The 24,433-nt window shown below is 45.8% G+C and overlaps 20 non-coding genes across 20 annotated transcripts; all 20 read left to right on the top strand.

Moving 5' to 3' along the window:
* The first annotated feature begins 267 nt into the window (after positions 1-267).
* On the top strand, positions 268-340 carry trnak-cuu (transfer RNA lysine (anticodon CUU)). Its single transcript has one exon. It is a non-coding gene; the product is annotated as a tRNA-Lys (tRNA).
* Positions 341-471: 131 nt separating this feature from the next.
* On the top strand, positions 472-545 carry trnan-guu (transfer RNA asparagine (anticodon GUU)). Its single transcript has one exon. It is a non-coding gene; the product is annotated as a tRNA-Asn (tRNA).
* A 796-nt stretch (positions 546-1,341) lies between these two features.
* Positions 1,342-1,414, top strand: trnak-cuu (transfer RNA lysine (anticodon CUU)). The gene has a single exon. It is a non-coding gene; the product is annotated as a tRNA-Lys (tRNA).
* Positions 1,415-1,545: 131 nt separating this feature from the next.
* Positions 1,546-1,619, top strand: trnan-guu (transfer RNA asparagine (anticodon GUU)). Its single transcript has one exon. It is a non-coding gene; the product is annotated as a tRNA-Asn (tRNA).
* A 796-nt stretch (positions 1,620-2,415) lies between these two features.
* Positions 2,416-2,488, top strand: trnak-cuu (transfer RNA lysine (anticodon CUU)). Its single transcript has one exon. It is a non-coding gene; the product is annotated as a tRNA-Lys (tRNA).
* A 131-nt stretch (positions 2,489-2,619) lies between these two features.
* Positions 2,620-2,693, top strand: trnan-guu (transfer RNA asparagine (anticodon GUU)). The gene has a single exon. It is a non-coding gene; the product is annotated as a tRNA-Asn (tRNA).
* A 796-nt stretch (positions 2,694-3,489) lies between these two features.
* On the top strand, positions 3,490-3,562 carry trnak-cuu (transfer RNA lysine (anticodon CUU)). Its single transcript has one exon. It is a non-coding gene; the product is annotated as a tRNA-Lys (tRNA).
* Positions 3,563-3,693: 131 nt separating this feature from the next.
* Positions 3,694-3,767, top strand: trnan-guu (transfer RNA asparagine (anticodon GUU)). Its single transcript has one exon. It is a non-coding gene; the product is annotated as a tRNA-Asn (tRNA).
* Positions 3,768-4,563: 796 nt separating this feature from the next.
* trnak-cuu (transfer RNA lysine (anticodon CUU)) lies at positions 4,564-4,636 on the top strand. The gene has a single exon. It is a non-coding gene; the product is annotated as a tRNA-Lys (tRNA).
* Positions 4,637-4,767: 131 nt separating this feature from the next.
* Positions 4,768-4,841, top strand: trnan-guu (transfer RNA asparagine (anticodon GUU)). Its single transcript has one exon. It is a non-coding gene; the product is annotated as a tRNA-Asn (tRNA).
* A 796-nt stretch (positions 4,842-5,637) lies between these two features.
* Positions 5,638-5,710, top strand: trnak-cuu (transfer RNA lysine (anticodon CUU)). The gene has a single exon. It is a non-coding gene; the product is annotated as a tRNA-Lys (tRNA).
* Positions 5,711-5,841: 131 nt separating this feature from the next.
* Positions 5,842-5,915, top strand: trnan-guu (transfer RNA asparagine (anticodon GUU)). The gene has a single exon. It is a non-coding gene; the product is annotated as a tRNA-Asn (tRNA).
* A 796-nt stretch (positions 5,916-6,711) lies between these two features.
* On the top strand, positions 6,712-6,784 carry trnak-cuu (transfer RNA lysine (anticodon CUU)). Its single transcript has one exon. It is a non-coding gene; the product is annotated as a tRNA-Lys (tRNA).
* Positions 6,785-6,915: 131 nt separating this feature from the next.
* Positions 6,916-6,989, top strand: trnan-guu (transfer RNA asparagine (anticodon GUU)). The gene has a single exon. It is a non-coding gene; the product is annotated as a tRNA-Asn (tRNA).
* Positions 6,990-7,786: 797 nt separating this feature from the next.
* Positions 7,787-7,859, top strand: trnak-cuu (transfer RNA lysine (anticodon CUU)). The gene has a single exon. It is a non-coding gene; the product is annotated as a tRNA-Lys (tRNA).
* A 131-nt stretch (positions 7,860-7,990) lies between these two features.
* On the top strand, positions 7,991-8,064 carry trnan-guu (transfer RNA asparagine (anticodon GUU)). Its single transcript has one exon. It is a non-coding gene; the product is annotated as a tRNA-Asn (tRNA).
* A 796-nt stretch (positions 8,065-8,860) lies between these two features.
* On the top strand, positions 8,861-8,933 carry trnak-cuu (transfer RNA lysine (anticodon CUU)). Its single transcript has one exon. It is a non-coding gene; the product is annotated as a tRNA-Lys (tRNA).
* Positions 8,934-9,064: 131 nt separating this feature from the next.
* On the top strand, positions 9,065-9,138 carry trnan-guu (transfer RNA asparagine (anticodon GUU)). Its single transcript has one exon. It is a non-coding gene; the product is annotated as a tRNA-Asn (tRNA).
* Positions 9,139-9,935: 797 nt separating this feature from the next.
* trnak-cuu (transfer RNA lysine (anticodon CUU)) lies at positions 9,936-10,008 on the top strand. The gene has a single exon. It is a non-coding gene; the product is annotated as a tRNA-Lys (tRNA).
* A 131-nt stretch (positions 10,009-10,139) lies between these two features.
* On the top strand, positions 10,140-10,213 carry trnan-guu (transfer RNA asparagine (anticodon GUU)). Its single transcript has one exon. It is a non-coding gene; the product is annotated as a tRNA-Asn (tRNA).
* The last annotated feature ends 14,220 nt before the right edge of the window (positions 10,214-24,433 follow it).

Raw genomic sequence — 24,433 nt, 5'->3', positions numbered from 1 at the left:
TGCCTGGAAGTTTCTAATCTCCGTGGTGAGACTGGGATCAGCAGCTTCAGGTGTTTTTCTTTGTGCTTGGAGCCAAGCTCGGCAGGACAAGGAACCTCCAGGATCGAGTTGGGACGCCCCTGCTCTAAGCCTACCGCTAGGCTTAACCCCAACCTTACCCGCGAGTTGTTTTGTCAAGCCTGTGTGAAAAGCTTGGCTCCGTTTTGCGCATTAAAATGTTTGGCAGTTCTCAAAACAGCGGTCAGCCTTGAGTAGGCACCCACTGCTGCCCGGCTAGCTCAGTCGGTAGAGCATGAGACTCTTAATCTCAGGGTCGTGGGTTCGAGCCCCACGTTGGGCGTGCCTTTTGGCTCTCTCTCGCCCCTCTCAACAGCTGTCAGTCTCTTGAGCTCAGTTTGCTGACGGAGGACTAGTGCTGCGCCCAGCGTCAAATTCTTTTGTGACCGTGTCCCATAGGACCTTACAGTGCCAGTCTCTGTGGCGCAATAGGCTAGCGCGTTCGGCTGTTAACCGAAAGGATGGTGGTTCGAGCCCACCCAGGGACTAAGGAAGCTTTTCGCAGCCATGTCTGCAAGCACAGAATTTAGCACAGGTGTCTGCTGACGTAGCGTCTGTAGCCCCTTTTCAGAGTCAACAGCTTTAGCTTTGCGAGTCATCTTTTGTCAAAAGAAGACAAAGGGTGCTAAGTGATTGTTTGTGTCAGCTCAAGTTTGCTATGGAGTGTTCGTGTTTTGTTTCCCGGGTGGTGGAGGCCTGTGTGGTCCAGGGAGTTCCTGCTCAAAAATCCCTCTAGGAGCGCCACAAAATGCCACCAAATTGACTTTCCAATCATATGCTGTCGGAGTTTGCAAACTGTATTCACACAGCTAGACGGAACTCCATACCGGGAACCTTTGATGAGTTGGCTGAACTAATAACCTTTCAGGCTGTTGGACAAGAGCTCTGCTCGTTCAATCTGTATTCCCCAGCAAATGGCTAAAACAAACAGAGAAGAGTCTAAGCCACGGGTGTCCAAACTCTGTCCTGGAGGGCCCCGGTCAGGTAGAGTTTCTCTCCAACCAGCTCCATCAGACGTGCCTGGAAGTTTCTAATCTCCGTGGTGAGACTGGGATCAGCAGCTTCAGGTGTTTTTCTTTGTGCTTGGAGCCAAGCTCGGCAAGACAAGGAACCTCCAGGATCGAGTTGGGACGCCCCTGCTCTAAGCCTACCGCTAGGCTTAACCCCAACCTTACCCGCGAGTTGTTTTGTCAAGCCTGTGTGAAAAGCTTGGCTCCGTTTTGCGCATTAAAATGTTTGGCAGTTCTCAAAACAGCGGTCAGCCTTGAGTAGGCACCCACTGCTGCCCGGCTAGCTCAGTCGGTAGAGCATGAGACTCTTAATCTCAGGGTCGTGGGTTCGAGCCCCACGTTGGGCGTGCCTTTTGGCTCTCTCTCGCCCCTCTCAACAGCTGTCAGTCTCTTGAGCTCAGTTTGCTGACGGAGGACTAGTGCTGCGCCCAGCGTCAAATTCTTTTGTGACCGTGTCCCATAGGACCTTACAGTGCCAGTCTCTGTGGCGCAATAGGCTAGCGCGTTCGGCTGTTAACCGAAAGGATGGTGGTTCAAGCCCACCCAGGGACTAAGGAAGCTTTTAGCAGCCATGTCTGCAAGCACAGAATTTAGCACAGGTGTCTGCTGACGTAGCGTCTGTAGCCCCTTTTCAGAGTCAATAGCTTTAGCTTTGCGAGTCATCTTTTGTCAAAAGAAGACAGAGGGTGCTAAGTGATTGTTTGTGTCAGCTCAGGTTTGCTGTGGAGTGTTCGTGTTTTGTTTCCCGGGTGGTGGAGGCCTGTGTGGTCCAGGGAGTTCCTGCTCAAAAATCCCTCTAGGAGCGCCACAAAATGCCACCAAATTGACTTTCCAATCATATGCTGTCGGAGTTTGCAAACTGTATTCACACAGCTAGACGGAACTCCATACCGGGAACCTTTGATGAGTTGGCTGAACTAATAACCTTTCAGGCTGTTGGACAAGAGCTCTGCTCGTTCAATCTGTATTCCCCAGCAAATGGCTAAAACAAACAGAGAAGAGTCTAAGCCAGGGGTGTCCAAACTCTGTCCTGGAGGGCCCCGGTCAGGTAGAGTTTCTCTCCAGCCAGCTCCATCAGACGTGCCTGGAAGTTTCTAATCTCCGTGGTGAGACTGGGATCAGCAGCTTCAGGTGTTTTTCTTTGTGCTTGGAGCCAAGCTCGGCAGGACAAGGAACCTCCAGGATCGAGTTGGGACGCCCCTGCTCTAAGCCTACCGCTAGGCTTAACCCCAACCTTACCCGCGAGTTGTTTTGTCAAGCCTGTGTGAAAAGCTTGGCTCCGTTTTGCGCATTAAAATGTTTGGCAGTTCTCAAAACAGCGGTCAGCCTTGAGTAGGCACCCACCGCTGCCCGGCTAGCTCAGTCGGTAGAGCATGAGACTCTTAATCTCAGGGTCGTGGGTTCGAGCCCCACGTTGGGCGTGCCTTTTGGCTCTCTCTCGCCCCTCTCAACAGCTGTCAGTCTCTTGAGCTCAGTTTGCTGACGGAGGACTAGTGCTGCGCCCAGCGTCAAATTCTTTTGTGACCGTGTCCCATAGGACCTTACAGTGCCAGTCTCTGTGGCGCAATAGGCTAGCGCGTTCGGCTGTTAACCGAAAGGATGGTGGTTCGAGCCCACCCAGGGACTAAGGAAGCTTTTCGCAGCCATGTCTGCAAGCACAGAATTTAGCACAGGTGTCTGCTGACGTAGCGTCTGTAGCCCCTTTTCAGAGTCAACAGCTTTAGCTTTGCGAGTCATCTTTTGTCAAAAGAAGACAAAGGGTGCTAAGTGATTGTTTGTGTCAGCTCAAGTTTGCTGTGGAGTGTTCGTGTTTTGTTTCCCGGGTGGTGGAGGCCTGTGTGGTCCAGGGAGTTCCTGCTCAAAAATCCCTCTAGGAGCGCCACAAAAAGCCACCAAATTGACTTTCCAATCATATGCTGTCGGAGTTTGCAAACTGTATTCACACAGCTAGATGGAACTCCATACTGGGAACCTTTGATGAGTTGGCTGAACTAATAACCTTTCAGGCTGTTGGACAAGAGCTCTGCTCGTTCAATCTGTATTCCCCAGCAAATGGCTAAAACAAACAGAGAAGAGTCTAAGCCAGGGGTGTCCAAACTCTGTCCTGGAGGGCCCCGGTCAGGTAGAGTTTCTCTCCAGCCAGCTCCATCAGACGTGCCTGGAAGTTTCTAATCTCCGTGGTGAGACTGGGATCAGCAGCTTCAGGTGTTTTTCTTTGTGCTTGGAGCCAAGCTCGGCAGGACAAGGAACCTCCAGGATCGAGTTGGGACGCCCCTGCTCTAAGCCTACCGCTAGGCTTAACCCCAACCTTACCCGCGAGTTGTTTTGTCAAGCCTGTGTGAAAAGCTTGGCTCCGTTTTGCGCATTAAAATGTTTGGCAGTTCTCAAAACAGCGGTCAGCCTTGAGTAGGCACCCACCGCTGCCCGGCTAGCTCAGTCGGTAGAGCATGAGACTCTTAATCTCAGGGTCGTGGGTTCGAGCCCCACGTTGGGCGTGCCTTTTGGCTCTCTCTCGCCCCTCTCAACAGCTGTCAGTCTCTTGAGCTCAGTTTGCTGACGGAGGACTAGTGCTGCGCCCAGCGTCAAATTCTTTTGTGACCGTGTCCCATAGGACCTTACAGTGCCAGTCTCTGTGGCGCAATAGGCTAGCGCGTTCGGCTGTTAACCGAAAGGATGGTGGTTCGAGCCCACCCAGGGACTAAGGAAGCTTTTCGCAGCCATGTCTGCAAGCACAGAATTTAGCACAGGTGTCTGCTGACGTAGCGTCTGTAGCCCCTTTTCAGAGTCAACAGCTTTAGCTTTGCGAGTCATCTTTTGTCAAAAGAAGACAAAGGGTGCTAAGTGATTGTTTGTGTCAGCTCAAGTTTGCTGTGGAGTGTTCGTGTTTTGTTTCCCGAGTGGTGGAGGCCTGTGTGGTCCAGGGAGTTCCTGCTCAAAAATCCCTCTAGGAGCGCCACAAAATGCCACCAAATTGACTTTCCAATCATATGCTGTCGGAGTTTGCAAACTGTATTCACACAGCTAGACGGAACTCCATACCGGGAACCTTTGATGAGTTGGCTGAACTAATAACCTTTCAGGCTGTTGGACAAGAGCTCTGCTCGTTCAATCTGTATTCCCCAGCAAATGGCTAAAACAAACAGAGAAGAGTCTAAGCCAGGGGTGTCCAAACTCTGTCCTGGAGGGCCCCGGTCAGGTAGAGTTTCTCTCCAGCCAGCTCCATCAGACGTGCCTGGAAGTTTCTAATCTCCGTGGTGAGACTGGGATCAGCAGCTTCAGGTGTTTTTCTTTGTGCTTGGAGCCAAGCTCGGCAGGACAAGGAACCTCCAGGATCGAGTTGGGACGCCCCTGCTCTAAGCCTACCGCTAGGCTTAACCCCAACCTTACCCGCGAGTTGTTTTGTCAAGCCTGTGTGAAAAGCTTGGCTCCGTTTTGCGCATTAAAATGTTTGGCAGTTCTCAAAACAGCGGTCAGCCTTGAGTAGGCACCCACCGCTGCCCGGCTAGCTCAGTCGGTAGAGCATGAGACTCTTAATCTCAGGGTCGTGGGTTCGAGCCCCACGTTGGGCGTGCCTTTTGGCTCTCTCTCGCCCCTCTCAACAGCTGTCAGTCTCTTGAGCTCAGTTTGCTGACGGAGGACTAGTGCTGCGCCCAGCGTCAAATTCTTTTGTGACCGTGTCCCATAGGACCTTACAGTGCCAGTCTCTGTGGCGCAATAGGCTAGCGCGTTCGGCTGTTAACCGAAAGGATGGTGGTTCGAGCCCACCCAGGGACTAAGGAAGCTTTTCGCAGCCATGTCTGCAAGCACAGAATTTAGCACAGGTGTCTGCTGACGTAGCGTCTGTAGCCCCTTTTCAGAGTCAACAGCTTTAGCTTTGCGAGTCATCTTTTGTCAAAAGAAGACAAAGGGTGCTAAGTGATTGTTTGTGTCAGCTCAAGTTTGCTGTGGAGTGTTCGTGTTTTGTTTCCCGAGTGGTGGAGGCCTGTGTGGTCCAGGGAGTTCCTGCTCAAAAATCCCTCTAGGAGCGCCACAAAATGCCACCAAATTGACTTTCCAATCATATGCTGTCGGAGTTTGCAAACTGTATTCACACAGCTAGACGGAACTCCATACCGGGAACCTTTGATGAGTTGGCTGAACTAATAACCTTTCAGGCTGTTGGACAAGAGCTCTGCTCGTTCAATCTGTATTCCCCAGCAAATGGCTAAAACAAACAGAGAAGAGTCTAAGCCAGGGGTGTCCAAACTCTGTCCTGGAGGGCCCCGGTCAGGTAGAGTTTCTCTCCAGCCAGCTCCATCAGACGTGCCTGGAAGTTTCTAATCTCCGTGGTGAGACTGGGATCAGCAGCTTCAGGTGTTTTTCTTTGTGCTTGGAGCCAAGCTCGGCAGGACAAGGAACCTCCAGGATCGAGTTGGGACGCCCCTGCTCTAAGCCTACCGCTAGGCTTAACCCCAACCTTACCCGCGAGTTGTTTTGTCAAGCCTGTGTGAAAAGCTTGGCTCCGTTTTGCGCATTAAAATGTTTGGCAGTTCTCAAAACAGCGGTCAGCCTTGAGTAGGCACCCACCGCTGCCCGGCTAGCTCAGTCGGTAGAGCATGAGACTCTTAATCTCAGGGTCGTGGGTTCGAGCCCCACGTTGGGCGTGCCTTTTGGCTCTCTCTCGCCCCTCTCAACAGCTGTCAGTCTCTTGAGCTCAGTTTGCTGACGGAGGACTAGTGCTGCGCCCAGCGTCAAATTCTTTTGTGACCGTGTCCCATAGGACCTTACAGTGCCAGTCTCTGTGGCGCAATAGGCTAGCGCGTTCGGCTGTTAACCGAAAGGATGGTGGTTCGAGCCCACCCAGGGACTAAGGAAGCTTTTCGCAGCCATTTCTGCAAGCACAGAATTTAGCACAGGTGTCTGCTGACGTAGCGTCTGTAGCCCCTTTTCAGAGTCAACAGCTTTAGCTTTGCGAGTCATCTTTTGTCAAAAGAAGACAAAGGGTGCTAAGTGATTGTTTGTGTCAGCTCAAGTTTGCTGTGGAGTGTTCGTGTTTTGTTTCCCGAGTGGTGGAGGCCTGTGCGGTCCAGGGAGTTCCTGCTCAAAAATCCCTCTAGGAGCGTCACAAAATGCCACCAAATTGACTTTCCAATCATATGCTGTCAGAGTTTGCAAACTGTATTCACACAGCTAGACGGAACTCCATACCGGGAACCTTTGATGAGTTGGCTGAACTAATAACCTTTCAGGCTGTTGGACAAGAGCTCTGCTCGTTCAATCTGTATTCCCCAGCAAATGGCTAAAACAAACAGAGAAGAGTCTAAGCCAGGGGTGTCCAAACTCTGTCCTGGAGGGCCCCGGTCAGGTAGAGTTTCTCTCCAGCCAGCTCCATCAGACGTGCCTGGAAGTTTCTAATCTCCGTGGTGAGACTGGGATCAGCAGCTTCAGGTGTTTTTCTTTGTGCTTGGAGCCAAGCTCGGCAGGACAAGGAACCTCCAGGATCGAGTTGGGACGCCCCTGCTCTAAGCCTACCGCTAGGCTTAACCCCAACCTTACCCGCGAGTTGTTTTGTCAAGCCTGTGTGAAAAGTTTGGCTCCGTTTTGCGCATTAAAATGTTTGGCAGTTCTCAAAACAGCGGTCAGCCTTGAGTAGGCACCCACCGCTGCCCGGCTAGCTCAGTCGGTAGAGCATGAGACTCTTAATCTCATGGTCGTGGGTTCGAGCCCCATGTTGGGCGTGCCTTTTGGCTCTCTCTCGCCCCTCTCAACAGCTGTCAGTCTCTTGAGCTCAGTTTGCTGACGGAGGACTAGTGCTGCGCCCAGCGTCTAATTCTTTTGTGACCGTGTCCCATAGGACCTTACAGTGCCACTCTCTGTGGCGCAATAGGCTAGCGCCTTCGGCTGTTAACCGAAAGGATGGTGGTTCGAGCCCACCCAGGGACTAAGGAAGCTTTTCGCAGCCATGTCTGCAAGCACAGAATTTAGCACAGGTGTCTGCTGACGTAGCGTCTGTAGCCCCTTTTCAGAGTCAACAGCTTTAGCTTTGCGAGTCATCTTTTGTCAAAAGAAGACAAAGGGTGCTAAGTGATTGTTTGTGTCAGCTCAAGTTTGCTGTGGAGTGTTCGTGTTTTGTTTCCCGGGGTGGTGGAGGCCTGTGTGGTCCAGGGAGTTCCTGCTCAAAAATCCCTCTAGGAGCGCCACAAAATGCCACCAAATTGACTTTCCAATCATATGCTGTCGGAGTTTGCAAACTGTATTCACACAGCTAGACGGAACTCCATACCGGGAACCTTTGATGAGTTGGCTGAACTAATAACCTTTCAGGCTGTTGGACAAGAGCTCTGCTCGTTCAATCTGTATTCCCCAGCAAATGGCTAAAACAAACAGAGAAGAGTCTAAGCCAGGGGTGTCCAAACTCTGTCCTGGAGGGCCCCGGTCAGGTAGAGTTTTTCTCCAGCCAGCTCCATCAGACGTGCCTGGAAGTTTCTAATCTCTGTGGTGAGACTGGGATCAGCAGCTTCAGGTGTTTTTCTTTGTGCTTGGAGCCAAGCTCGGCAGGACAGGGAAGCTCCAGGATCGAGTTGGGACGCCCCTGCTCTAAGCCTACCGCTAGGCTTAACCCCAACCTTACCCGCGAGTTGTTTTGTCAAGCCTGTGTGAAAAGCTTGGCTCCGTTTTGCGCATTAAAATGTTTGGCAGTTCTCAAAACAGCGGTCAGCCTTGAGTAGGCACCCACCGCTGCCCGGCTAGCTCAGTCGGTAGAGCATGAGACTCTTAATCTCAGGGTCGTGGGTTCGAGCCCCACGTTGGGCGTGCCTTTTGGCTCTCTCTCGCCCCTCTCAACAGCTGTCAGTCTCTTGAGCTCAGTTTGCTGACGGAGGACTAGTGCTGCGCCCAGCGTCAAATTCTTTTGTGACCGTGTCCCATAGGACCTTACTGTGCCAGTCTCTGTGGCGCAATAGGCTAGCGCGTTCGGCTGTTAACCGAAAGGATGGTGGTTCGAGCCCACCCAGGGACTAAGGAAGCTTTTCGCAGCCATGTCTGCAAGCACAGAATTTAGCACAGGTGTCTGCTGACGTAGCGTCTGTAGCCCCTTTTCAGAGTCAACAGCTTTAGCTTTGCGAGTCATCTTTTGTCAAAAGAAGACAAAAGGTGCTAAGTGATTGTTTGTGTCAGCTCAAGTTTGCTGTGCAGTGTTCGTGTTTTGTTTCCCGGGTGGTGGAGGCCTGTGTGGTCCAGGGAGTTCCTGCTCAAAAATCCCTCTAGGAGCGCCACAAAATGCCACCAAATTGACTTTCCAATCATATGCTGTCGGAGTTTGCGAACTGTATTCACACAGCTAGACGGAACTCCATACCGGGAACCTTTGATGAGTTGGCTGAACTAATAACCTTTCAGGCTTTTGGACAAGAGCTCTGCTCGTTCAATCTGTATTCCCCAGCAAATGGCTAAAACAAACAGAGAAGAGTCTAAGCCAGGGGTGTCCAAACTCTGTCCTGGAGGGCCCCGGTCAGGTAGAGTTTCTCTCCAGCCAGCTCCATCAGACGTGCCTGGAAGTTTCTAATCTCCGTGGTGAGACTGGGATCAGCAGCTTCAGGTGTTTTTCTTTGTGCTTGGAGCCAAGCTCGGCAGGACAAGGAACCTCCAGGATCGAGTTGGGACGCCCCTGCTCTAAGCCTACCGCTAGGCTTAACCCCAACCTTACCCGCGAGTTGTTTTGTCAAGCCTGTGTGAAAAGCTTGGCTCCGTTTTGCGCATTAAAATGTTTGGCAGTTCTCAAAAAAGCGGTCAGCCTTGAGTAGGCACCCACCGCTGCCTGGCTAGCTCAGTCGGTAGAGCATGAGACTCTTAATCTCAGGGTCGTGGGTTCGAGCCCCACGTTGGGCGTGCCTTTTGGCTCTCTCTCGCCCCTCTCAACAGCTGTCAGTCTCTTGAGCTCAGTTTGCTGACGGAGCACTAGTGCTGCGCCCAGCGTCAAATTCTTTTGTGACCGTGTCCCATAGGACCTTACAGTGCCAGTCTCTGTGGCGCAATAGGCTATCGCGTTCGGCTGTTAACCGAAAGGATGGTGGTTCGAGCCCACCCAGGGACTAAGGAAGCTTTTCGCAGCCATGTCTGCAAGCACAGAATTTAGCACAGGTGTCTGCTGACGTAGCGTCTGTAGCCCCTTTTCAGAGTCAACAGCTTTAGCTTTGCGAGTCATCTTTTGTCAAAAGAAGACAAAGGGTGCTAAGTGATTGTTTGTGTCAGCTCAAGTTTGCTGTGGAGTGTTCGTGTTTTGTTTCCCGGGGTGGTGGAGGCCTGTGTGGTCCAGGGAGTTCCTGCTCAAAGATCCCTCTAGGAGCGCCACAAAATGCCACCAAATTGACTTTCCAATCATATGCTGTCGGAGTTTGCAAACTGTATTCACACAGCTAGATGGAACTCCATACCGGGAACCTTTGATGAGTTGGCTGAACTAATAACCTTTCAAGCTGTTGGACAAGAGCTCTGCTCGTTCAATCTGTATTCCCCAGCAAATGGCTAAAACAAACAGAGAAGAGTCTAAGCCAGGGGTGTCCAAACTCTGTCCTGGAGGGCCCCGGTCAGGTAGAGTTTTTCTCCAGCCAGCTCCATCAGACGTGCCTGGAAGTTTCTAATCTCCGTGGTGAGACTGGGATCAGCAGCTTCAGGTGTTTTTCTTTGTGCTTGGAGCCAAGCTCGGCAGGACAAGGAACCTCCAGGATCGAGTTGGGACGCCCCTGCTCTAAGCCTACCGCTAGGCTTAACCCCAACCTTACCCGCGAGTTGTTTTGTCAAGCCTGTGTGAAAAGCTTGGCTCCGTTTTGCGCATTAAAATGTTTGGCAGTTCTCAAAACAGCGGTCAGCCTTGAGTAGGCACCCACCGCTGCCCGGCTAGCTCAGTCGGAAGAGCATGAGACTCTTAATCTCAGGGTCGTGGGTTCGAGCCCCACGTTGGGCGTGCCTTTTGGCTCTCTCTCGCCCCTCTCAACAGCTGTCAGTCTCTTGAGCTCAGTTTGCTGACGGAGGACTAGTGCTGCGCCCAGCGTCAAATTCTTTTGTGACCGTGTCCCATTGGACCTTACAGTGCCAGTCTCTGTGGCGCAATAGGCTAGCGCGTTCGGCTGTTAACCAAAAGGATGGTGGTTCGAGCCCACCCAGGGACTAAGGAAGCTTTTCGCAGCCATGTCTGCAAGCACAGAATTTAGCACAGGTGTCTGCTGACGTAGCGTCTGTAGCCCCTTTTCAGAGTCAACAGCTTTAGCTTTGCGAGTCATCTTTTGTCAAAAGAAGACAAAAGGTGCTAAGTGATTGTTTGTGTCAGCTCAAGTTTGCTGTGCAGTGTTCGTGTTTTGTTTCCCGGGTGGTGGAGGCCTGTGTGGTCCAGGGAGTTCCTGCTCAAAAATCCCTCTAGGAGCGCCACAAAATGCCACCAAATTGACTTTCCAATCATATGCTGTCGGAGTTTGCGAACTGTATTCACACAGCTAGACGGAACTCCATACCGGGAACCTTTGATGAGTTGGCTGAACTAATAACCTTTCAGGCTTTTGGACAAGAGCTCTGCTCGTTCAATCTGTATTCCCCAGCAAATGGCTAAAACAAACAGAGAAGAGTCTAAGCCAGGGGTGTCCAAACTCTGTCCTGGAGGGCCCCGGTCAGGTAGAGTTTCTCTCCAGCCAGCTCCATCAGACGTGCCTGGAAGTTTCTAATCTCCGTGTTGAGACTGGGATCAGCAGCTTCAGGTGTTTTTCTTTGTGCTTGGAGCCAAGCTCGGCAGGACAAGGAACCTCCAGGATCGAGTTGGGACGCCCCTGCTCTAAGCCTACCGCTAGGCTTAACCCCAACCTTACCCGCGAGTTGTTTTGTCAAGCCTGTGTGAAAAGCTTGGCTCCGTTTTGCGCATTAAAATGTTTGGCAGTTCTCAAAAAAGCGGTCAGCCTTGAGTAGGCACCCACCGCTGCCTGGCTAGCGGTGCCGGGAGACAGTTCGTCTGTCTAATTTCGACAAATCACGTCTCTGCATGTCCATCTTTTGCAGCCCATCAGATCTCAGCATTTCCATCTTTTACATTTTACGACAGCCAATCAGGTCTCTGCATGTCCATCTTTTACATTTTAAGACAGCCAATCACCGTGGCCCTTTCCATCATTCGCGGAGCATGCGCATAAGTCCACAGTTATCGCTCACAGCGAATCAATAAATACTATTTTTATTTATAGAGTTATTTTTGGAAATATATATATATATTTAAAATAAACTTTTAACTACGTTACATTGTTTTAGGTAAGACGTTGACGGTGACACTGAGGTAAGATTTATCTATTTAATTAACTATATTTAATTAATAGTTTTTTCTTAAATAAACTTGTAACTTACAACATTGTCAGATTGTGTTAGGTAAGACGTCGACGTTGTTGCTTTGTTTAGTCTGCTAACGTTAACTAACTTAGCTAAGAATGAATGAATGAATGAATGAATGAATGGAGTAATGTTAGCATTAACGTTAACTTAGCTGAAACGTATTTTCGACAGAGAGAAACGAATGGTTTACATTGTTATAACATTGGTACTACACCTGATATTGTGTCCACTTTTAACACAGACAATGATTTAATATGAATGAATGAGTTTTGTGTTGTATTCAGGTGTTGCACCTGTTATAACAGGAGACTTTGTGTTTACCAACTGATAATAATCTTAATATGATTGTATGCTACTAAATGTGACTGCTACTACTATGTATTAATATATTATACACTGAGGTACTATGTATTAATATATAATACACTGAGGTACTAACTATGTATTAATATATTATACACTGAGGTACTATGTATTAATATATAGTACACTGAGGTACTAACTATGTATTAATATATTATACACTGAGGTACTATGTATTCATATATAATACACTGAGGTACTATGTATTCATATATAATACACTGTGACTGAGGTACTAACTATGTATTAATATATAATACACTGAGGTACTATGTATTCATATATAATACACTGAGGTACTATGTATTAATATATTATACACTGAGGTACTATGTACTAATATATAATACACTGAGGTACTATGTATTCATATATAATACACTGAGGTACTATGTATTCATATATTATATGTATTACAGAAATATATAATACACCGAGGTACTATGTATTAATATAGTATACACTGAGGTACTATGTATTAATAAATTATACACTGGCTAAAAATAGCTAGCCTATCATATAACGTTAGATTATACCTCGTACCGCTATATGGCTGAATTATGCATAATGTTAATTAGCCTATAGTATTGGGCACCAGTTTTTACCTGAGGTAAAATAATTTTGTCTGTTCATTGTCTGTTCATTGCATCTGTAATTCAATACATAGGCATAAAACTGTGCCTTTATTAACATTAACATGACGTTTTATGACGTAATATGGGGCTTGTGTTGTTTAAGTGAGCTATAATCGATAATAATCATAATGTGGGCTAATTGTAAGCCTATGTAATCGAAATGGTATGTAATAATCTGATTTTTATGGAGTTATGGCATATTATTATACCCACACACCACAATTCCTCCCAAAATATCAAACTATACCTTGTCCAAAAACACTGAGATGAAATATGTGCTATTTGAAATAAATGTATGAAATTGATTAACTACTCAGTTCTACTGAATAGTCACAAACTTTGTATTTTGCCACACGCTATCTTTTATTGGAAGATGGCTTCCAAGCACAAGAAGCACAGGGCTATGAGTGAGGGTGAATGGATGGCCCGCCTGCGCAGATTTGCCACACAGGGGGTCTGGCCTTCTGAGGAGGGAAACAGACCGGCACCACGCCAGAAGAAATGGCATGACCTGTATCAGAAGGTAAACTTGGGCATGTATATAAACACAGGAAAGCTATGTCATATATAGAAGGAGCAGATAGTTATGATTCACTGTCATATGTTACAGATTGAGAAGTGTCCACTGCAACACAGGGGGCAAATGTCTCTGTTTGGGGGGACACAGACATGTGACTGTGGTTTCCATATGAAAAAGGTATAAGAAGTGTTTCATAAAACTGTGATGTGTTGATGGTGTATTGTGTATTTTTGAATTTAATTTCCTTTTCTGTGAAACTGTAGCCTTCCAGTTTGGCCCCTGTGTCATCCACACCATCCACGTCACCACCTGTAACACCAGGGCAGTCAGGAACAACATCTGGAATGGCACCTTTAAAGCCTACTTTAACTTTGGCATCGGTAAATGCATGTCTTTGCAGATATTTATGTTATCATATGTTATAGCATTTTAAAATGCTTCACATAATGTTACTAATTTCTTTTTGTCAGTTTACAAAGCCACGGTATGGTGGGGCCCATGGTGCAGCTTTAAGGCCAAACCTAGGTGTGGCAAGGACGCATGCAACAAAGGTATATAGTCAAAGAATGACATTTCATTCCATAAAGATAAGCTGAGTTTATCTTATCATTGTTACTGCAATACCTGATAATAATAGATTATTTCATTCAATATTGTAAACTGTGCTCTCTTAACCTTGCAGCCTATTAGCACTTCTGCATTGTCCAGCCCTGCATCTAGGACACCATCTCCTGCTCGCAGTCCCAGGCTGTATATTCAGACCGTCTCCCCCCTGTCTCTTCCTCCTTCTTCTGTCTATGAAGCCACCTCTGCTTCCTGTGCTCCAGGAGCTGCTTCTAGAGTTGTGAGAAACTCTTTAATTTTATCGTTTTCTTCACACTAATATTGTTGGATCACATAAATATGCTACATTTTGAAAAAATATTCCTCATAAGTGGCTTGTAATCATATCTACTGTATGTGTTTGCCTTTTTTAATACATTAGGAAGTGTCAGCCGCTGCCTCCTCTGGGACGTCCTCTGCTCCTCTCACCCCTGTGATCAGCTCCACCTGTGTTCCCTCTGCTGCTCCATCTGTGGCTGGATCCTCTGTTCAACCTGCCGAGGATAGGGTGACCGCTCCAGGTTCCGAATCTGGTTGGCTTCCCACAAAGTTGATGAAAACCATACCACCACAGGATCAGAAATGGATTTCAGCAGCTTTGTGGAAGCAACATCGGCTTCGTACTGACCTGAAGCTGTGGTATGATCCACCAGAGCCAGCTCTGATCTATCACCAAGGCCCCGCTCCAGAGCGCTTCTTTACACACAGGCTTCTACTGTGGATGCCATACCACCTCTGGAAGGTCAGGCTGTCCTGTACTGTGTGTGGGAGACAGCTCACAGGCTATGGGGCACACAAGAGAGCCCGTCAGGTTCTGGATGTGGACCAGTACTACCTGATGATCACGGAGACTCTCTGGTGCAGTGGGTGCAAAACGGCCTTAATTTCCTCCAGCAAGGCCATCTTGGACCAGCTGGACTTAGCCCACAGACTGGAATTTAGGCTGATCCTAACTCGAAAGTGAGTATACTGAGACTATTTAGTTTTTGTAACAAATGTTTGTCATTTAAAACACACTTGAGATGAGCTGGTTTTAATGTTTGTGTCTTTCTGTCTCTCTTTCCCTTTGTTTTATTCAGGTATGCCTGTGACATGCGGGTCATAAGGTTCCTGAGGGAGAGGGCCCTGGGCAACAGCCCCTCTCGCTTAGTGAGGCAGCTGCGGGAGAACCACAGCGAGGAGTGGCTGAAGCGTCTTTGCAGATACCTTGGTGCCTGCTCAGACTTCATCTCCCAGCCAAGCCTGCTCCCTGTGAGGTTTCAGGAGCCACCTGAGCCCGAAACTATCCCCTCCCACAGGTGGATGCTGGCTGTTTATGGGCGAGATATCTTGTGCAGGATTGACCACATTAAAGCCAGCATAACGTCCACATATGGCTGCATCCTGAAGATGGACTCCACCAAAAAGGTAACTATTTTTACATTTCAATCAAAAGAATTGAAAATACACCATTAGTAGTAGTACAGTAGTATGTAAGTAATGTTCCATATATAAATAATTTAGCATCACTCACTGTCTTTTCTGTGTGATTACAGATCACAAAGAAGCTGTCAGGGTTTGCAAAGGGGACAGCTTTGTGGCTAACATCTGTCAGCAATGAGGTGGGCCAGATCCTCATTAGTGTTCTGACAGCTCAGGAGGGTCCAGCCCTGGACCGAATGGTAGCTGACCTCATCCGGAGATACACTGATGCGGGTGTGGCTCCGCCTCAGCTCCTCTATGTGGACTGCGACTGCTGTCGGGAGGGCACTGGGCAGACCAAGCTCAAGCAGCGATTTGGTGGGTGGCCAAACTTGGTGGTGAAGTTGGACATCTACCACTTTATGCGGCGACTGGCAGCTGGGTGCACTAAAGATGCACATCCTCTTTACCCCATTTTCATGGCACGCATGTCTTGCTGCATTTTTGAATGGGACAGTGGGGATGTGTCTCTGCTAAGGCAGGCCAAGAGGGAGCAGCTGAAACATGAAGGTGTCCCTGGTATCACCGACACTATGGTGGACCAACGGATCACCAAGGAGGAATTGGCCCTGCACTGCCGAAGGCGGACAAGAGGAGAGCAGCAGACCATTCTGATGATCGAGCACCTCCTCAGCGAGCTGATGGGGGTAAAGGGTCGAGACCTTCTTGGTGTCCCTCTCTTGGACCAGGAGAGGATGCAGCACATCTGGCAAGTCCAGAAAAGGCACGTAAAGTGCATTCAGGATGAACCAGGTGTGCTGCTCTACACACAGACTGGCACCACCACCAAAGATGGTATTGTGCTGCCAAAATACAGATGCGCAAGGGGCTCCACATCACTGGAGTCCTTTCATCTCCACCTGAACAGGTTCATTCCAGGTCAGTATAAATCATTATTCATCAGAAATATTAAGGGTGACACAATGAATGTCTTTCAAATAGCATAGCACAAAAAAGTAATGTAAGGTTATTGATCTTATCTAAAGGAACAAGCGCCAACAGCTTAAATTTCCAGCTGTACCTCCTGGAAGGTCTGAACAGGTGGAATCAGGACCGTAAAATGGCATCTCTGGCAGGCACACCTCCCTCCCTGTTAAGCTACTCCGGGGACCTGGTGCACTGTGTCAACACCCACAGTGTTAAGGTACTTGGAAGACAGCTTGTACCATCTTTTCAGCCACCATCTGTCTATACTGGTGAGTTTTAGCTTTAAATTGCTTTTTATATTGCATAAAAATAGAATATTTATATTAATTTTCTGAAAACTGATTTCCCTCTACTGTGTTCTCCTGTCTGTCCCAGGTGAACTCATAGGTATAGATTACCTGTACCGTCAAACAGGGCAGGCCATGCAGGACGTGGATCCTGACTCTGAGGCGACAGAACAGATGTTGGAGGATGTGGGCACGGAGGAGGAGTTGGAGGATGAGGGATTCGGAGATGTCAGTTTGGACCTTAACCTGGATCCCACTATTGAGGTGCTGGACCTGTCCCCTGGCTCATCACCCACCACGACCAGCGTAGCCAGCACTCCTGCCTCTGTCCAGACTGGGTCTGCTAACACCACCACAGCAGCACCTAATCAACAACTGGTAACTATTCTTAATAATAACAGTACAAGTAGTATTGTTTGTATTGCACTATTATATATATAATATATAATAGTATATATTATATATATAATATAATATATATATATTATATATATAATATATAATATACTTTATTTGTATAGCGCAATGAAAAGAGAAATAGAAACAAACTAAATACATTAATACAATCTAAAGAGTAAATAGATTAATAAAAAAGCAAAGTAAAAAAGATAGATTAAATTCCATAAACATGTTTTTTCCCCCCTTTTTTCCAGTCTTTCAACTGGATGACCAGGGTTCCCTCTGGTCCATCTGCCACGACCACCTATGCCGCCTCTGGTCCATCCTCTGCCACAACCACCCACACCGTCTCTGGTCCATCCGCCACGACCACCTACGCCGCCTCTGGTCCATCCGCCACAACCACCTACGCCGCCTCTGGTCCATCCTCTGCTACAACCACCCACACCGCCTCTGGTCCATCCGCCACGACCACCTACGCCGCCTCTGGTCCATCCGCCACAACCACCTACGCCGCCTCTGGTCCATCCTCTGCCACAACCACCCACACCGCCTCTGGTCCATCCGCCACGACCACCTACGCCGCCTCTGGTCCATCCGCCACAACCACCTACGCCGCCTCTGGTCCATCCGCCACGACCACCTACGCCGCCTCTGGTCCATCCGCCACAACCACCAACGCCGCCTCTGGTCCATCCTCTGCCACGACCACCCACGCCTCCATCCTTCCTCTCCCGACCACTCTCACTGTCGCTGTCGCTGTCGCTGCAGCCACTGCTCCTCCAGCAGTGCAACCAGTGCCTGAGCAACCGCTGGTAAGACTTTTTGTGACAAGTACATTGTGATGGTTGTGTAATATTGTAATATTGTATCTTTTTAACATTGATTTACTCTTATATTTTACCAGGCTGTGGATGAGCGCAGTGTACCAGGGATAGAGAAAGTGGACAACCTGGCAGGCTACTTGGTGGGGCTTAGGGTGGAAACTGGGCAAACTCTGAGCCACCAGCAGGCCAGTACCATCATTGTCCTATGGCAAAGCCTGCTTCCGTATGACCAGCAGAGAGTGGCGTACGCTGCCCGGCACCAGGTGCGTCTTACAACAGGACGCTTCAGGTGCTCAAAAACCAAGCCTGAATTCACGCCTGGTGTGGACAGCATGACCCGTTGTGTCCTTGGGTCAACAGGATCCCCTGCCCAGTGGCCAGACTGTTGCCGCCTGGTAGAGTCTATCTTTGTTAAACTGTGTGATATTCACAGGAGCCCCAAAAAATTGGGAAATCATGCCGTAACAAGATGGACTCTAATTCTGAGGGACTACAGTAAGATCCGGCAGCTGGTCCTGGGCAATGGGACTGTGATGGAGAATACCACCCTGCAATTGTTTGAGGTGAATCAAACAACCTTAACTCAGTGGCACAACAAGCGGCTGAAGAGGCAAGAATGTGCCATCCTGCTTCAGGGTGTTAACTTGCCAGCCCCCATTCCTATTGCTGCTAGGCCTCTCCCACCTGGACAGATTCGCCCCACTGCAGCACCCCTACAGCCTGGTCCCCAACACCGCTACCACTTGCCTGAAAGCACAGTGGGAAAGGCAGTGGACAAGCGAAAGTCTGCAGTTCCAGCTACGCACCCCCCTCCTCCAAAAGTTTTCCAGCCAAGGCAGTTGTTCCCTGCTGATTCTGCCCCTTTACCTGTTGTCCCCAACCCCAGTCCTGCATTTGCCCCCATTGTCCAAACACCTGTTTCTGCTCCTTCACCTGTCATCCCCAACCCCAGTCCTGCCTTTGGCCCGTTTGTGTTTTTGTGTCCAGCTCCAGTTCCTGCCGTCCGGCAGATTGCTCCTGCTGGCCCCATTCCCTCCCCACCACCTGCTCGGAGGCCCTACGTCCGCACTGTGGACAAAAACAAGTGCAGTGTGTGCCACCAGCCCCGCAACAAAGATACTGGCCACAGCCAGTATTATGGCCACATTTACTGTCCCCAGACTGCTGTTATGCCACTTGACCAGTGGATGGAGGAGATGAAGAAGAAGAGGGCAGATAAAAAAAAAATAATTTGTTTATTTCAAAATGCTACATGTGTGTGTGCGTGTGTGTGTACGCCTCCGTTAGGGTCATTTGTTCACCCTCCATGAAGCTAATTTGTTCATTTGCTTTTTAAATTTGTTCATTTACCCCATATGAGACTATGTAAGCTTAAAGCTTTTTTGTTTGTATATAGTCCACAACCTGTTATATACTGTGTGTGTGTGTGTGTGTGTGTGTGTGTGTGTGTGTGTGTGTGTGTGTGTGCGTGCGTGCGTGTGTATGCTTGTGAGGGTGTGTTTATGTGAGAGAGAAGGAGGTGTTTGTAAATAAAAAAATAAAAAGAACTTTATTTCTACAACAGTATCCTTTGGCTTTTTTCTATCAAACCTATCTGGAAAACTTTTTACAAACTCACACAGATATTAAAATTACAAGAAAGGGACATAATGGTATTCCAGACAGATCCACAGGGTGTGAGAAGTGAGTGTCAGAAACATTTCTTTGATATAAAGGTTTATTATTATTATAAGCAGTAATAGTATCACATTCTTATTTTTATTCTTATTGCAACAAAGCATTAAAATTACAAGAAAGGGACAGAACTGTATAGCAGACAGGTCCACGGGATGTGAGAAGTGATTGGTAGAAACATTTCTTTGATATAAAGGTTTATTATTATTTATTATATGCAGTAGTAGTATCAAATTCTTATTTTAATTATTTGTATTGCAACAAAGCATTAAAATTACAAGAAAGGGACAGAATTGTAAAAACAATAAAATAAACATATGAAACCATTTGAAATTCCATATCATCATATGATATCGCAATATGATATATATGACCTTGGATAGATATGATATGACCTTGGATTCACAATCGAATTTCATCATAGAACGAATTAGATTGACAGATCCTTCTTGGCCAATGACGATACCACAATAATGTAAAGACCAATCGCGAATCAGCATTCATACTGTGGCGCGCAATTTGATACAGAGCATCTTCAACAGTAAGCAAAAATAAATATAGTTCAGTTAGAAAAAGAGTAATTTAAAAAAGATATTAAAGATTCTTATATTCAATGGTGAAATAATAAAACAAATAATACATTTCAAGAAACCACATGTTATCATTTAATAAATACATTTTAACATGTATCCATACAATGAAAAATATGTTTTTATAAAATAACTGTTAAGGCATAAAAGCACATGAAATGTTTACATATGTGTTCATTCATTAAGGAAAGATTAGAAAATATATTGGGTGATTTCAACCTTGTCCGAGGTGGGACTCGAACCGATGTCATTCACGTCAGTGATTTGCCCATGAAATATATAAAAAGGCAATTTTCTATAATATATGAATACCGATCTACCAAAAATCACACAGAAGTGTGAAAGGTGGGTTTACCTTTTCCCTTTCCCTTCCCTTTCCTTTCCTTTTTCTTTTTTTCCTTCTCTTTTTCTTTCTTTTTCCTTCTTCCCCTTCTTCCCCTTCTTTTTCCTTCTCCCCCTCCTCAAACAGACTATTGTTCCCCAGCTTTAGCGGAGTCGGTAGAGCATGAGACTCTTAATCTCAGGGTCGTGGGTTCGAGCCCCACGTTGGGCGTGCCTTTTGGCTCTCTCTCGCCCCTCTCAACAGCTGTCAGTCTCTTGAGCTCAGTTTGCTGACGGAGGACTAGTGCTGCGCCCAGCGTCAAATTCTTTTGTGACCGTGTCCCATAGGACCTTACAGTGCCAGTCTCTGTGGCGCTACCTGGATCAGGATCGGCTGTCATTGTCGGATTGGAAGAGAGCCAATCGCTGAGCTCGCTCGCCAATGTGCGGTTTCAGGCACCATTCGCTGTGCGCGCTCTCCAAAGTGAGCTATGAGAGCCAATCGCTGCTCTGTGAGATTGGATGACGACACTGGTGACGGAGTCTATTCTGACGAGCGCGCAATACAAAATTATCAACGAGCAATGTGAGTAATATTGCTTTATTACTTTATTTGTTTCCGTTTACCGTGTACTTATTTGGTTGTTGTGGTGGGCGATATGACGGCTTATATCTTAACGATGATATAACGTGTCGACCCTTAGGGATTTTGCTCAATCGTTTATTTCGCTGTATGTATTATTACCACTTACAGTAATTGACACATAAGGTAAGAGTGAACATGTATTAATGAATACAAATAAAGTGCGGAATATGCTTGATGTCAAATAGAGTTATTAAGCGCAATATGCAGGGAATAAAAACATACCGGAAGCGGACGCGCGCGTGCGCGCGCACTGACGGCTTCTGATCGCGAATTCCGTTTTTCTGTGGCGGTTTGTTGCACTTGAATGGTCAAATACACACACCATTACATCAAAATGCCCAATTGTGTTTACGTGTTGAATAAATGAATACAATAAATAGACTTAAATATATAATTTGGTTGAAACCGGATGTGCATCAGTAAATTGGGTCCGTGCATTCAGTGCGGCAGCTTAATTTAGTCCTGTTCTGTCATTAATGCAAAAAATAAAAATAAAAATAATAAAAAGCACTCACTGATTTAAAAAGTAACAGTTCATATCTGAGAGAGTGAAGATTATGCAGTGTTTTAATTTGACATTTTATGCAATATATCTAGTATTTTTTATTGTATTAAGAAATTGTATCATGAATATTATTATTACTACTGTATTTTTTATTAATGTATTTGTCCTATTGTTTTAATTCACTTTGTTCTCATTTAAATAAAAATCAAATAACAAAAATGACTATACTGAGATATGTAGCTGTTGTGAAATAATTTCCCAAATCCTGAAGTTAAATTTTGGTCTTATCACACACCTTTAATTTTTCCAAGTATTCGAGTGTCTCTTTTTTAACAATCAATAATTCTAATCTAACATTACATACATTTATTTATTTATTTTAAATATGAATTATGAATGAAATCCATGTTTTTTTCTATTTTGTATGTAGATGAACACAAGGCCATGGTAGATGGCGAGTGGATGGCCAGGCTGAGGACTTTTGCCCGCTGTGGGGTTTGACCTTCTGGAGAAGGCAACAGACCAGCCCCAAGAAAAACAGACGTTTTATGACCTCTAACAGAAGGTAAAGCAAAGTTATCATTCATTCATTATATAGTACGTAGTATGCAGGTCACCTGACAATAGTTAGACAAGTTAGTATAGTAAACAATGATTTTTATCTTTTCAGATTGAGAAATGCCCCATGTAGGCCCATGGGCAGAACACCTTCTTTGGATGCTCCATGGCCTGCTGCCTCCTCCACGCCAGGTGCATCAGCATCTTCTGATGAGTCTGTGGTATGTAAATACCTTGTTATATGTGCACTCAGACTGACAAGGCACTTTACATTTACATTTATTCATTTAGCAGACACTTTTATCCAAAGCGACTTATAAATGAGGACAGTGGAAGCAATCAAAAACAACAAAAAGAGCAATGATATATAAGTGCTATAACAAGTCTCAGTTAGCTTAACACAGTACACGTAGCAAGGGTTTTTAAATAATATAATAAATAAAAAGAAAACAGATAGAATTACAAATATCAAAATATTAGTAATACAAATATCAAAATGATTCTTTAAAAAATCTGAATACAGATATATATTTTGTAAGACATACACATAAAATTTTACTTGCCATGTTCAGTTATTCACTGTTTTTATGTAATATTGTTATAAAAAAGACAGGACAGTGCTGTATGGATGCAAGGACTGCAACTGCCTAGGTGCTTGTCTGTGGCGGCTGACCCTCCTGCCAATGTGCACCCCTCAACCAGGCCCAGCTCAACAATACCACCTGACCAGTAGCACCGTTGGCCAGGCACAGACAAAGAGGAACAGGAAAATACCTTCAGCCCAGCCTCTCTTCTGCCCCTCCTGCCGCCCCAGTTCGGAAGCTGACATGCAAAGTACAGCACAACACAAAAAAATGCGGGCAGTTCAGGACAGCGGAGACTGGGCATAGCAATACAAGGGCATTATATACTGCCCCTCTGTAGAGACTGTGCCAAAGGAGCAGTGGTTGGAGGATATAATAAAAACAAAATGGAAAAAAAAGAAACACTGATCTTTGATTTTAAGATTTACATATGTGTATAGTTCTTTTTCCCTTTTATTTCACAAAAGACATTGGAACTTGAGTTTTATTTATGTTTAAAGAATGTACAAGAGCCATGGATATTTGGAAAGTTTTAAGTTTTATTTATGTGTATAGATTTGTTTTCTGTTCTTTTGCACTTGCAAAGAATGCACACGAGTCATGAATATTTAAAATATTTATTCATGTGTATTGTTCTGGGTTTTCTTTTATTTTGCACACACAGTCTAAACAAGAGCCATGTAAATTTTAAAGTTTTATATTTGTGTAATGGTCTGTACTTTCTGTTCTTTTGCACTTGCAATGACTGCACAAGAGCGTTAAATATTTTTATTTATTATTTTGTATTTTTCTGGTTTTCTGTTCTTTTGCATATGCAACATAACTAAAATTATAAAAATTGACTGATTCAAGGAATTACAATAATTGGCTATGAATAATTGAAAAAAGTTTTGTCATGATTAACTCTTTGTTGTATGTTTTACTTTTCTACAGTATCATTCAAATGTTATAGGCACTTTGAAAATGTTGAGAAATTTCAGGATTCTTTCAGAATTAAATGTACTATTTTTTCTTTTTTTAGGAAATAATTGCAGCAGAAATATATTCAAACTAAATGTGCAAAAGCTCAGAACTGTGAATAAAATATCCACAATTAGTAATATAGAATTAATAAAATGCTCATTTGTCATTTCAGAACTAATTTCATTAATGTGGACATTCTTTGTGTGACTTTTACTGACGAAAAAAGGCAATTTACAGCATTAAGTTACAACTTCAATTTCTGGCAACAGTGGGATTCGAACCGGCAACCTTGTGATCAACCTTTCTCCCATTGAGATGTATAGGAAAATATGGGAAAATATGTTTTAAAAACAATTTATTGCATAAATACACTTCCTAAAACATTACTTCGAAGGGTAGAGGCATAAACTTCCCTTTCCTTTCTTTTCTCCTCATTTTTTCCCCTTTTTCTCTCATTTTTTCCTCTTTTTCTCCTTCCTTTTCTTCCCCCCCCTTAACAGACTATTGTTCCCCAGCTTCTTTTTTGATCACCAGCCAATGTGGCTGGTAACTTTCTAAAGTTACCAGCCAATCAGAATTTCCACTAGCCATTTTTTTCCCGGTAAAAATAACAAATTATGAGTGCCACTGAATGCATTTGATCATTTTATTAACATTGTTGGCATGAAAAACACATATAAAGTACAGTGCATACAACAAAATACAGACTGACTCAAATTTAAAATTATTAGTTCCCACCACGAAATTGCTTGTTTTTTTTTTTCTTTCGCTAACTTACATGCGGCAATCCTGACAAAGCATTACGACATTCTTGTGATCAAACACAAGCCATTCATGACCCGTCAGCCATTTGGCATTAAATTTTCTTTTCTTTGTCTCTCTGTCCGTAATACAGAGCCCCGCACGTCACCTGTAGGAGAAAAAAATCAATCCGTGACGACGGTTTTGCAATCCGTCCCCTCAGTTTATAAACCGTACTCACGAATTCATAAACTGATCCTTCGGTTTAACAAACCGTACCCACGAATTCCCAATCCGTGCACTCAGATTTTGTAAACCGTACCCTCGGTTTTTGAATCCGTACTCACGAATTCATAATCCGTGCGCACGCTTTCGCAATCCCATTCCCACGGATTTGTAAACTGACACGCATTTGTGG

This window comes from Carassius carassius, chromosome 1 (genome assembly GCF_963082965.1).
Source record: "Carassius carassius chromosome 1, fCarCar2.1, whole genome shotgun sequence".
NCBI lineage: Eukaryota > Metazoa > Chordata > Actinopteri > Cypriniformes > Cyprinidae > Carassius > Carassius carassius.
The sequence above is the reverse complement of the archived record's forward strand: the minus strand, read 5'-3'. Positions and strand labels throughout refer to the sequence as shown.